Source organism: Manis javanica, chromosome 2 (genome assembly GCF_040802235.1).
Source record: "Manis javanica isolate MJ-LG chromosome 2, MJ_LKY, whole genome shotgun sequence".
Classification (NCBI taxonomy): Eukaryota; Metazoa; Chordata; class Mammalia; order Pholidota; family Manidae; genus Manis; species Manis javanica.
In genome coordinates, this window is record NC_133157.1 from 67,325,060 (window position 1) to 67,335,014 (window position 9,955).

At 42.6% G+C, this 9,955-nt stretch overlaps 1 protein-coding gene across 5 annotated transcripts in view; it reads right to left on the minus strand.

Moving 5' to 3' along the window:
* APBA1 (amyloid beta precursor protein binding family A member 1) overlaps positions 1-9,617 on the minus strand; it is a 190,692-nt gene extending 181,075 nt beyond the window's left edge. For 4 of the 5 annotated variants that reach the window (XM_073228633.1, XM_073228629.1, XM_073228630.1 and 1 more), the window contains exon 1: positions 9,415-9,617. The gene's annotated coding sequence lies outside the window, so the exon portion shown is untranslated. Of the gene's footprint in view, positions 1-8,913; positions 9,011-9,414 lie in introns of those variants that run through there. The other variant, XM_073228632.1, reaches the window with a different exon arrangement.
* Between the last annotated feature and the right edge of the window lie 338 nt (positions 9,618-9,955).

The window sequence follows — 9,955 nt, forward strand, 5'->3', positions numbered from 1 at the left end:
TTGGGAAAGAGAGGGGAAAGAATTGGGAGGAGAGATTAGCCAGGCCAGTGAGTAATCAAATCAGCCCAGGCATGAGGTCAGGGCCCAGTGCCTGGGCATGGTTTACACAGCCCAGGAAAACCACTAGATTTAAGAATTAATCCATTTATCTTACTGCACTTCCATTTTGTACAGTAATAGTTTCTTCTTTTGGAAATAAAATATTTACTCAAAAATAAAATTTCTATTTATAGTTATTGTGACATCACTCACACCACCAAATACCCAAATATGCTGACGATTTGAACCAAATGAAAAAGAAAACTTTTTCATGATATTATTTCACACTACAAGAAAATAAACACTCTTTTGATGGGTGTAATACAATAGAACAGTGTTTTTTGAACTGCATGTCAGAACTTATTAGTGCTGAAATCATTTTACTGGATTGCCAACCATATGAAATAGAGAACAGAAGAGAAAATACCAGGATGTACTGCACATAATAAAGAACAAGTATTGTTGAGTGAAACTTTGTTTCAGTGATATGTTTGTGTGTGTGTGCATGCACACATATGTGTGTTAATATATACTCCTGTATATTGTTAGGCTATGATGTACACTATGTTCTCACTAGCAATCATGGTCAAAAAAAGTTTAAAAGCCACTGAAATAGAGTGTGATCCACTTAAGGAAAAGTCCAGGATAAAAACCCTAATTAACTGAAGAGCCACATTAAGGACTAATTATTCCTGTAAGTGGAATTTCTTTGGATGACAAGCTCTTCCTCTGCATTTAAACTATGCTAAATCTACAGAAAAAGAGAACTCAGGCATTCCTTGTCAGGTATACCTCTTCTTTAAAGTAAGGTGTACCTGTTAATGAATAGAGAATTGATCCCAAGATACAAAATTTATCAGAGGTCAGAAACATAAATGATTACATTGTTCAGAAAGATGGCTAATGAACTCCTTTTCAAAATAAACAATTCCTGTATTTTTCACACTAATTAGTCCACCATGAAGCAGAAGAGGAGGGTGCTGGAGAGGGAATCTAGTGAGCAGGAATGGCTTTATCACCACCATATCTCAACAACCTTCCATGATCACTTGACATGTACAAAAATATGACATAATTTCTATTCCCCCCAAATTCGATTTTGGAAAAGAGGACCTTATCTCCAGACCACCTTATGTCTGACTCCATATAAAGGTCTCCCATATTATGAATTAAACACTCTCTGGCTACTTTCTTCTGAGTGCCAAAAAGGAAAAGGTATGTTACTGCCAAGGTAACAGGAACTGAAATCAAGCAATTCATTAATGCTGGATGTGATGGCAATTGATTTTAAAGGGAGAAACCATGTCAAAAACATTTTACCTGGTAAGACCAAAGATGTCAAGAAAAGGAGATACACGTTTCAGAGGTTACGTGAGACCTATTCATAGCAGGTAGCCTGGAACCACTGCAATCAATACTAGATAGGGGTGCTCATGGAAGTCACATGACTGAAATAGGATAGAGGAATGAATGAACAAAAGAGGCCGCTGTAACACCGATTTAAGTAAATATTCCTTCGCAATTGTCTGTATTGGATGTCCTTATTCAAGCCGCTGAGAGATGCTGGGTTGTGGAGATCATGAATATACACCTATAGGAAGAAAGGGGAAAAAAATCACGTGTTCTTATGTTATGTGAATGGGCACACAGGGCTTGGAATAAAGTTTGTAGTGGCGGCATTATATGGAAATTTAGGAAATTCATCATACAGAAACTTTAAATGTTAGGGGGAAATGAATATGCCAAAAGTGGCCTGAAGTCAAAGAAGTATGTGGAACATTTGAATAAATGATTTCATACAGTGTGAAAGTAAAAGAAAGTCATATTTTCTAAATTACTAATCTTATATAATGTGGTATGAAATATATGCAAGAAAATTAATAAGTTAAATATAAGTAGACATTTTGTCGCTTATCTATATCCCTAAAATGTGCATTTTCAAGTTGATATAAAGCCTTTTTAAAAACCATCTCATTGGAAAGTTGGAGACGACCTTATAATCAAAGGTGCCTTCTACATGGGCAATTAGGTAAACCTCATCCTAGATAACTGGGGTTCATCAACAGTTGGCTTGTGAGTGAACTGAACTGCAGGTAATACATTAAAACTGTTTCAATACATTAAAATCCCTACATTCCAACACCAAGACCTTCTATCAAACCAATTTCTATCTGTTAAAAAATTCTTTATGATCTCTCTGTGCCATGTGGAACAGAGGCTGTGGATGCCCTGCCTCACATCCCCTCAGCCCACTTTGAGTTCTTCTACAGCTCTGCTGGACTGTTCCCACGCACAGTGACAAGTTCCCTCCTTCAGCCCACTCTGCCTCTCTCCTTATCTACTCAAGGGCTTTCTCTGGTGCCTCTGGAGTTTGCTAACACTGGCAGCCCTACAGCACTGGGGATTTAATGCCTCCAACATTACGTTATGGATAAACATCCCAGTCTCCCCACTGCTTCTTGGACAATCATAAAGTGCATCCTACATGATCCCAGCAGAACCAAGCCTTCATTGCCCATAATGGTAATTTGCTTATTAGCCTCCCCCGCCTCATATGGGCTTGGTTTTCGTCCCTGTCTCATTTTCTCCACTCTCTTACTTACGCTTCCTGGGATTACCTCCCCCCAAAACTACTTGCACCCATGTCCTTGCTCAGGCCCCGCATGCATAAGCTACTTCAGCATCATGCAGCAATTCGCATCCTCTCTGAAAAATGGCTGTCTGCAGAAGTCAAGGCAAAAGAGCTGTGCCCTCACTCTATAACCTGGACTACTTAGATCTTTGGAAATGTCTCATCCATTTCTTTCAATATGTATTTGACGATCCCCTACTAATGCAAAGAGTTTCTCTGTGGGTTGCAGGGTTTGTTCAGATGGCAAAACATAGTTCTAGCACCAAGCACCTTACATTTGAGAATGGGACATGAAACAGGGAGGAAGAAAAGACACCCTGTAACTAAAGAAGATTTAGACTGCAGAAGTTATGTGGCAGTTTCAAGAGCAGGGTGACTTCCAGCAGACTCGGATTCAATCACTACATAGATAGAGCCACTCTTCAAGTTTTCTAAGGTAAATGTTTAATTGAGGACATCCACCTTTTTATAAACCCAGCACTGACTTGTAAGCCCAAAAAGGGTACATGGTAGGTAATACAGCCTTATGGGTGACTGATTCAAAACCAAAAGACAAAGCATCAGACTGCGGAGGGGTGTCCCGCAGTGACTCCACCTGTTAGGTGCAATATGATACGGCCAGGTGAAGCAAGGAGACCTTCTCTGCTGTTCTCTGATCACACCCTTAGCTCCTGATATTCTCTCTGCCTACAAAGTCCTTTCTCCAGATATCTGCAGGGCTTTTTCCTTCGCCTCCTTAAGCTCTCTGCTCAAGTCCTTCCTGAACACCTTATATAAAATAACAGCACCCCTTACATTGCCACACTCTATTGTCTTCCCTGCTTTATTGTTCATAGTACTTACCACCCCCTGACATATTATGTATTTGCTTTTTTTTAAATGAAGTACAGTTGATACACAATATTGTATAGGTTTCAAGTATACAACACAGTGATTTAACAGTTACACACATTATTAAATCATCACCCCTACTAGTGCAGTTACTATGTCAACATAGGAAGATGTTATAGAATCATTGGCTGTATTCTCCATGCTGCACTTCCATCACTATGACCAACTTATATTATGACTGAGAAGTTTTGTGCTCCTTTATCCCACCCCACCCTCCTACCCCATCCCCGCTCACATGGTAACAACTAGTCTCAGTGTCTGAGTCTACTGCTATTTTGTTCATTTTGTTTTCGTTTGGTTTTAGATTCCACAAATAAGTGACATCATATGGTATTTGTCTTTCTTTGCCTGGCTTATTTCACTCGCAATAATACCCTTGAGTTCCATCCATATTGTTGCAAATGGCAGGATTTCTTTCTTTTTTATGGCTGAATAATATTCCATTGTATATGTGTACCACTTCTTCTTTATCCATTCATGGACACTTCGGTTGCTTCCATATCTTGGCTATTGTAAATAATGTGGCAAGAAATATAGGGGTGCATATATCTTTTTGAATCAGATATTTTGTTTTCTTTGGGTAAATTTCTAGAAGTGCAGTTACTGGGTTGTACTGTATTTCTCTTTTTAGTGTTTGGAGCAACCTCCAAACTGCTTTCCACAGTGGCTGTACCAATTGACATTCCCACTAAGTGTAGGAGGGTTCCCTTTTCTCCACATTGTCACAAATGTCCAATTACATTTGTTATTTCTTGTCTTTTGGATAGTGGCTGTTCTAAGTGGTGTGAAGTGATACCTCACTGTGGTTTTAATTTGCATTTCTAATTGATGTGGAGCATCTTTTCATGTGCTTGTTGGTCATCTGTAGTATTTGCTTATTTATTTTTAATCCCCTCCCACTAAAAGGCTGGTGATAGGGTCTGCTTTTCCCCTCTGCTGTATCTTTTGTACCTTGAATAGTGTCTGGCTCTGAGAAAACACTCAATGAATATTCTTTGAAGGGAAAAATAAATGATTTCATCATTAGAATCTCAAAATCATCACTCACCACAGCAGAAGTTCCATAAATGGATCTGGAATCATGACACAGTCCCATAACTCAAGGTCTAAAGGGTATACAATTCTTTTGTGGAAACAAAATGTTTTGGGTAAAGCTTCATACATATGAATAAGTAAAATGGTTTTAACTCTAACATAAATTTGCATAGGCCATGGAATGAAATTCATTTCAATGTCCATATTACAAATAAGAAAGAAATTCTACCATTTCTGAACTTGGCTACTATACCTAGCTTACCAAAAATATTAAGTTATTCATGGGATCATGTGAGAAATATTTATTGAGTGTTTATGATGAGTATATAGCATTGGGTGAGGTGTTATATTTTATTTTTCTTTTGATAAATTGACTTTATACTTTGTTATAAAGCTGTATCCTGCTGTTATAGATAGGGAAAGCTCATCTTTTAAAAAAATACTTATTTTTTCTGATTATTTTACAAAAAGCCTTATTAATTTAAGCCAGCAATCCCCTGAGATAGTATTGTCACAGGATGTAGTTCAAGTGGAGTTTTTTTATTCAGCTAATTTTAGAGGTAAACATTTTTCTCTTTTCATTGAGTTTAAGGGAAGGAGGAACCACTGTGTTTAACAACATTAAATGCTCAATATTATAAAAATTACATAAGTAGTTGTCAAACTCTAATTATATAGGGCTAATTGGTTTCACTACAAATTCATGCTCACAGTTGGGTGATAATTTTCTATGTACCTTCGAATGACTCACTGCTCATTTCCACAGTACGTATTTCAGGTCTTTGTTATTCTACTCATGGTCTCAGCCAGTCCACCTATCTTCTGACTTTACTTAGAAGACTCGGTCACTAGGGTCTCTCCCTTACATTTTTGATCTCTCTTCCCTTCATTGGATTCTTCTTTGCTCTTAAAGTAGCCTCAAGTTTTCCTATACTAAAAACATTAATTTCTCTATACCATGCCACCTATGATGCATCAGACTCTCCTTCCTTCTCCTTCACCACCCAACTCATTAAAAAAGGAAGTTGTCTTCCCTGTTATCCATATGCACTATCTCCCCCTCTCATTTCAGTCTCTAGCAGCCTGGCTGCCAGTTCCACCTACCTCAAAGATAATCAAGGAAAGCCAGGAATCAATCAATCCAGTGGCTTTTCCTCTGCTGCAGCCTTGCCCCTGCCGGGGTGCCATATGGATGACCTACAGATGATGGTGGTTCCCCTCACCTTCCCCAGCTTCCAGGACACCATTCTACTTCCACCATTTTTCTCCAACCAACCCTTGTTCTTATCCTTTTTTTCCCTTTTCCTCTGTGACATATAGACATCCCCCAAAGATCCTATCCTTACCCTTTGTTTTTTCTCACTCCATTTTCTTCAGGGTCATTTCTGTGCGTCAAAATCCCTCTGAAGTAGATGACTCACAAATCACTCTTTGTAGCTCTCTCTCTAAAGACCTACAGTGTAGTCTAGTCCCTTCTTTTGGCCTATCTGGCCTCCTTACTGCAATCTTTTCTCATTTCATTAGGTATACAATGCTGCAAGATTATCACCCTAATGCACAGTTCTGTTCCTGTCTACCCTCCTCTTCAGACACCTTCCATGGCTCCCAGAACTTACTGAATAAAATCCACATACAACAACCTTAAACAAACCTCTCTTTCTTATCTCTCATTACACTTCTTGGCATTCCCTGAGCTCCATCCAAGGCACACTATTCTTTGGTCCCTTGTGCAGTCACACACCTTCCCATAACCAAGCCTTTGCTACATGTTCCTTCCCCAAGGGTGCCTTTCCTTCCCTGCTCAGCCCAAACACCACCTGTACAAATCCCAGTTCAAATGCTATCTCTTCCACATAACCTTCCCTGATTCTTCCATCAGAAGTCATTTTTATATTCTGCAAATTCCCATGACAGCTTTTCCAGCACTTAGTTACATACACAACTTATCTCTTGTTCCAGGCCATGAACTTTCCTGCAGGCAGGATCTAACTCTCCTTATTCTTTAAATCTCCAGCCCTCTCAGTATTTCCCAAACTCTCTCCAAAGGTGCCTATATGTACAAAATGAACAAACGTTTGTAAATGAAGGATTGTAACCCACAGGGTTAACTTCAGATTCTAGTGCTTGAAATTCTCTCTCGATTTTAGCAACAACTACTTTTTTCCTTGTAGGATGTAAGTCCCATCTTCCCATAGTACCATAGTTTATTCCTTTTGGCCCCCAGCTCAACTTTCAAATGTCTTTTAACTCCCAAGTCTTCTGAAAAATGAACTTCTTTAAGAGACCCAATAATGGGAAAAAAAAGCATTAATGCTACTTTAAGTGCAGAAAATGCATCCATGCAAAACAAATGGCTTGCTGCAGGCTACAGTGAAAGGTACAACTATTTACCAGACTGAATTACAGGATTCAAGCTCTATCATTAACCTTACTAGTCCAGTCCTTAGAAAAAGCCAGCCATTGTATTTAAAAAATTATCACATTTACATTAGAAAGGAAATCACTAATTCCTGAATCATCAATTGTGTTGTTGTATAATTTTTTTTTCAAACAGTTTATTTACCTTATACATTCTCACTATTCTTAAACTTTATTGTAAGACATTTACATCTCTGGATTTTGCTTGCAAATATAGACAGCTTTAAAAAAAACACAACAATCTCTTAGAATGCCTTTTCAATACCATAAGCACTTTTCTCAGAAAGAACTAATAAGAGAGTAAAGAACTAAGATCCAAAATTCATTTTTACAATCCATCCTTAAATATTGGATAAGATCCAACAGCCTTACATTAAAATTTTAGAAGGCTTAACTTGAAGGGCATGGGGAAATTTAATGTTCATAGCTTCAAGAGCACCTGGTCTGTACACCATCATTAATTAAAAGAAGATAAACAGGAAGAGAAAAACATACGTGGCCAGTCCCAGTCTTATTTTCAATGTAATAACGATATCATGCAACCTTTGCTAAAGCAAAACAAAATTTTCTAAAAAGAAAAAGAGAAAGAAACCTCTGATGCCAATGTGTTGTATATTTACTCATGTAGCCATGACTGCTATAGGCTTTTCAAAGAGGACCAGGGCCGCCAGTTTGGATTCTGACAGCAATGCAGCAGAATTTAAGGTGTTATGAGTAAAATATGTTCTAAGCAGGTTAATCTAGCCACACAAGATTTTCATAAAGCAGTAGCAAAACATTAAATGTAAAGGTGCATTCACTCCTACAAATACCGCAAGAGAAAATACAGGCACTGGGGAGTCAAACTGCATTGGACACTCATATGAATATGCTATGTCCCTTCCTGTATCTCGCTGCTCAACCCCACACAAGCCTATCTTTATCATGCAGAAACAATTAAACAGCTATAGATTCTGGATGCAATTCTGTGTTCTGGCTCCCTCTGGGTAACTTATTGCCAGCCTGACATTGTCCAAATTCCCTACTAGTAGGCTACATTGGCCAGGAAATCAGGCTTCACTCACCTGGGACCCCATCACCATGGGTCTTGGGGGATTTCAGTTCCCGGATGATGCGTGGCACCACCTAACCATTGTGAAAGCTGGGAAAGTGGATGTCACCAGCGGTAGAAATGAGTACCTTTTTTCCTAAGGAAAACAGCCAGCCTGTGTGATACTGACCAAGGGGATACCAAACATTTCTCAGTATGATCTTTTTTCTTCTTTTTAAATACCCCTACTGCATCGCTTTAAACACACCTCCAGAGTTCAGTTTACAGGAACCAACATAAAGATCACTCATTCTTCAGGTATAAGGCTTCCAGTGTTTAAATGTGGAAAGAGAAGGTCTAGTTGACATTAAAAGTTATGGGGACAGACAGAGGAATGTGTCCACTAGATACCCTTCTCCTTCAGGTCAGACAAGGGATAAACAATAGAAACTGCAGAGTCAGGGCGTCCAAGACCCTGACAGAAGAGAGGCTGAGGAAAGAAGTGTCAGAATGGAAGCTCCCTTCAAAACCAAGGACTCCAGCAAGCCCCAGTGGAATAACCATTATCCTATTTCCCTGCCATGTGCCCAAAACCACACGCACACTTCTACTTCCCCATATCAAGAGGCCAGAGAAAGGGGAAGTGAGAATCCCTACACCAGTCATCCACACGCAGGAGCAGAATGAGACTGTACTCAGAGCTGCAGGGTCAAAATAACAAACACCGTCCCACTGTCAGCCGATGACAGTAAGTCAGGGCATAAGCAATCTCCGGATTTGGAGCCCAGTTTGGGGAGTATGGATGCAATCACACGAGTAGACACACATACACACTCTCACACACGGGATTTTACAAATCCGCACCTACCCCATTGCCTTCCACCACACGCACAGACCGAGTGCATCCTGCCCATCTCATCCTTGCCATCACCACACTCTTCCTCCCGGAGAGTCAACCAAGAGATGAGGGATCCTACCGGGCATTCCTGGAAATGTCATTCCCCAACACCTTCGGTCCGCCACCGCCAGCCCCTTGGCTGTACCTTTTACACACACACACACACACACACACACACTCCTGCCATGACTGTCATCAGGCCGCCCTCTGTCCCCAGAGCCCCACAGCTCAGCGCGCACCGGACACCAGGAGTCCCTACCCTCATCGCCCACTTCCACTGCCCCGTTGCTCAAAGGCTAAAGGCATTGCCCCCTGCATGTCGCCGGCTGCCCCCGCTCCTCCACACTATTGTTCCACGCAGCCACTCTCGCTCCCGGGGCGCCCTTTGGCGAGGACCGGGGCTCCGTCGGGGGCAGCATCAGCGCCCGGCAACCCCACCCCCATCCACCCACCCGTCCCTGGCAGTGGTACCTTGCCTGACAGCTGGGTCCGCGGGCCCGCGGGAGCAGCCGGCTCTAACGACAGCGTTGGTGCCGAGCCTGGGAATCAAGCTCCGCTCGGGCCGCTCCTACCTCCAGCGCCACCATCTTCTCCCGCCGCCGCCGGGACCGCAGCCGCCCTCGCCGGCTCTGGCTCGGGCTCGGCCGCCGCTCGGGCCCCTCCGGTCCGCGGCCCCACCCCCTTCTCCCCACCCTCCCGCCGCCCGCCCCTCGTGACGCGCGCCGGGGCCGAGCCGGGCCGGCCTGCCTGCCGGGGAGGCGCCGGAGGTAGCGCGCGCGCGCCGGGAGCTGGGGGCGCCCCTGCCTCCCACGCCCACCCGCGCGCGCGCACGGCGCGCGAGCCCGAGGCGGCGGGGCGGTGTCCTGCACCCGCGGCCCGTGCGGCGGCCCGGCTCCGACGTGGGTTGGCGTGCGGGACGCTCGTGCTTCTCGCCGCCCCTCGCGCCCCGGCTCAGGCAGGAGCGTCCGGTCGCGCTCGCGCCCTCGTGAGCCCTCGGCCCTTTCTTCGGCTT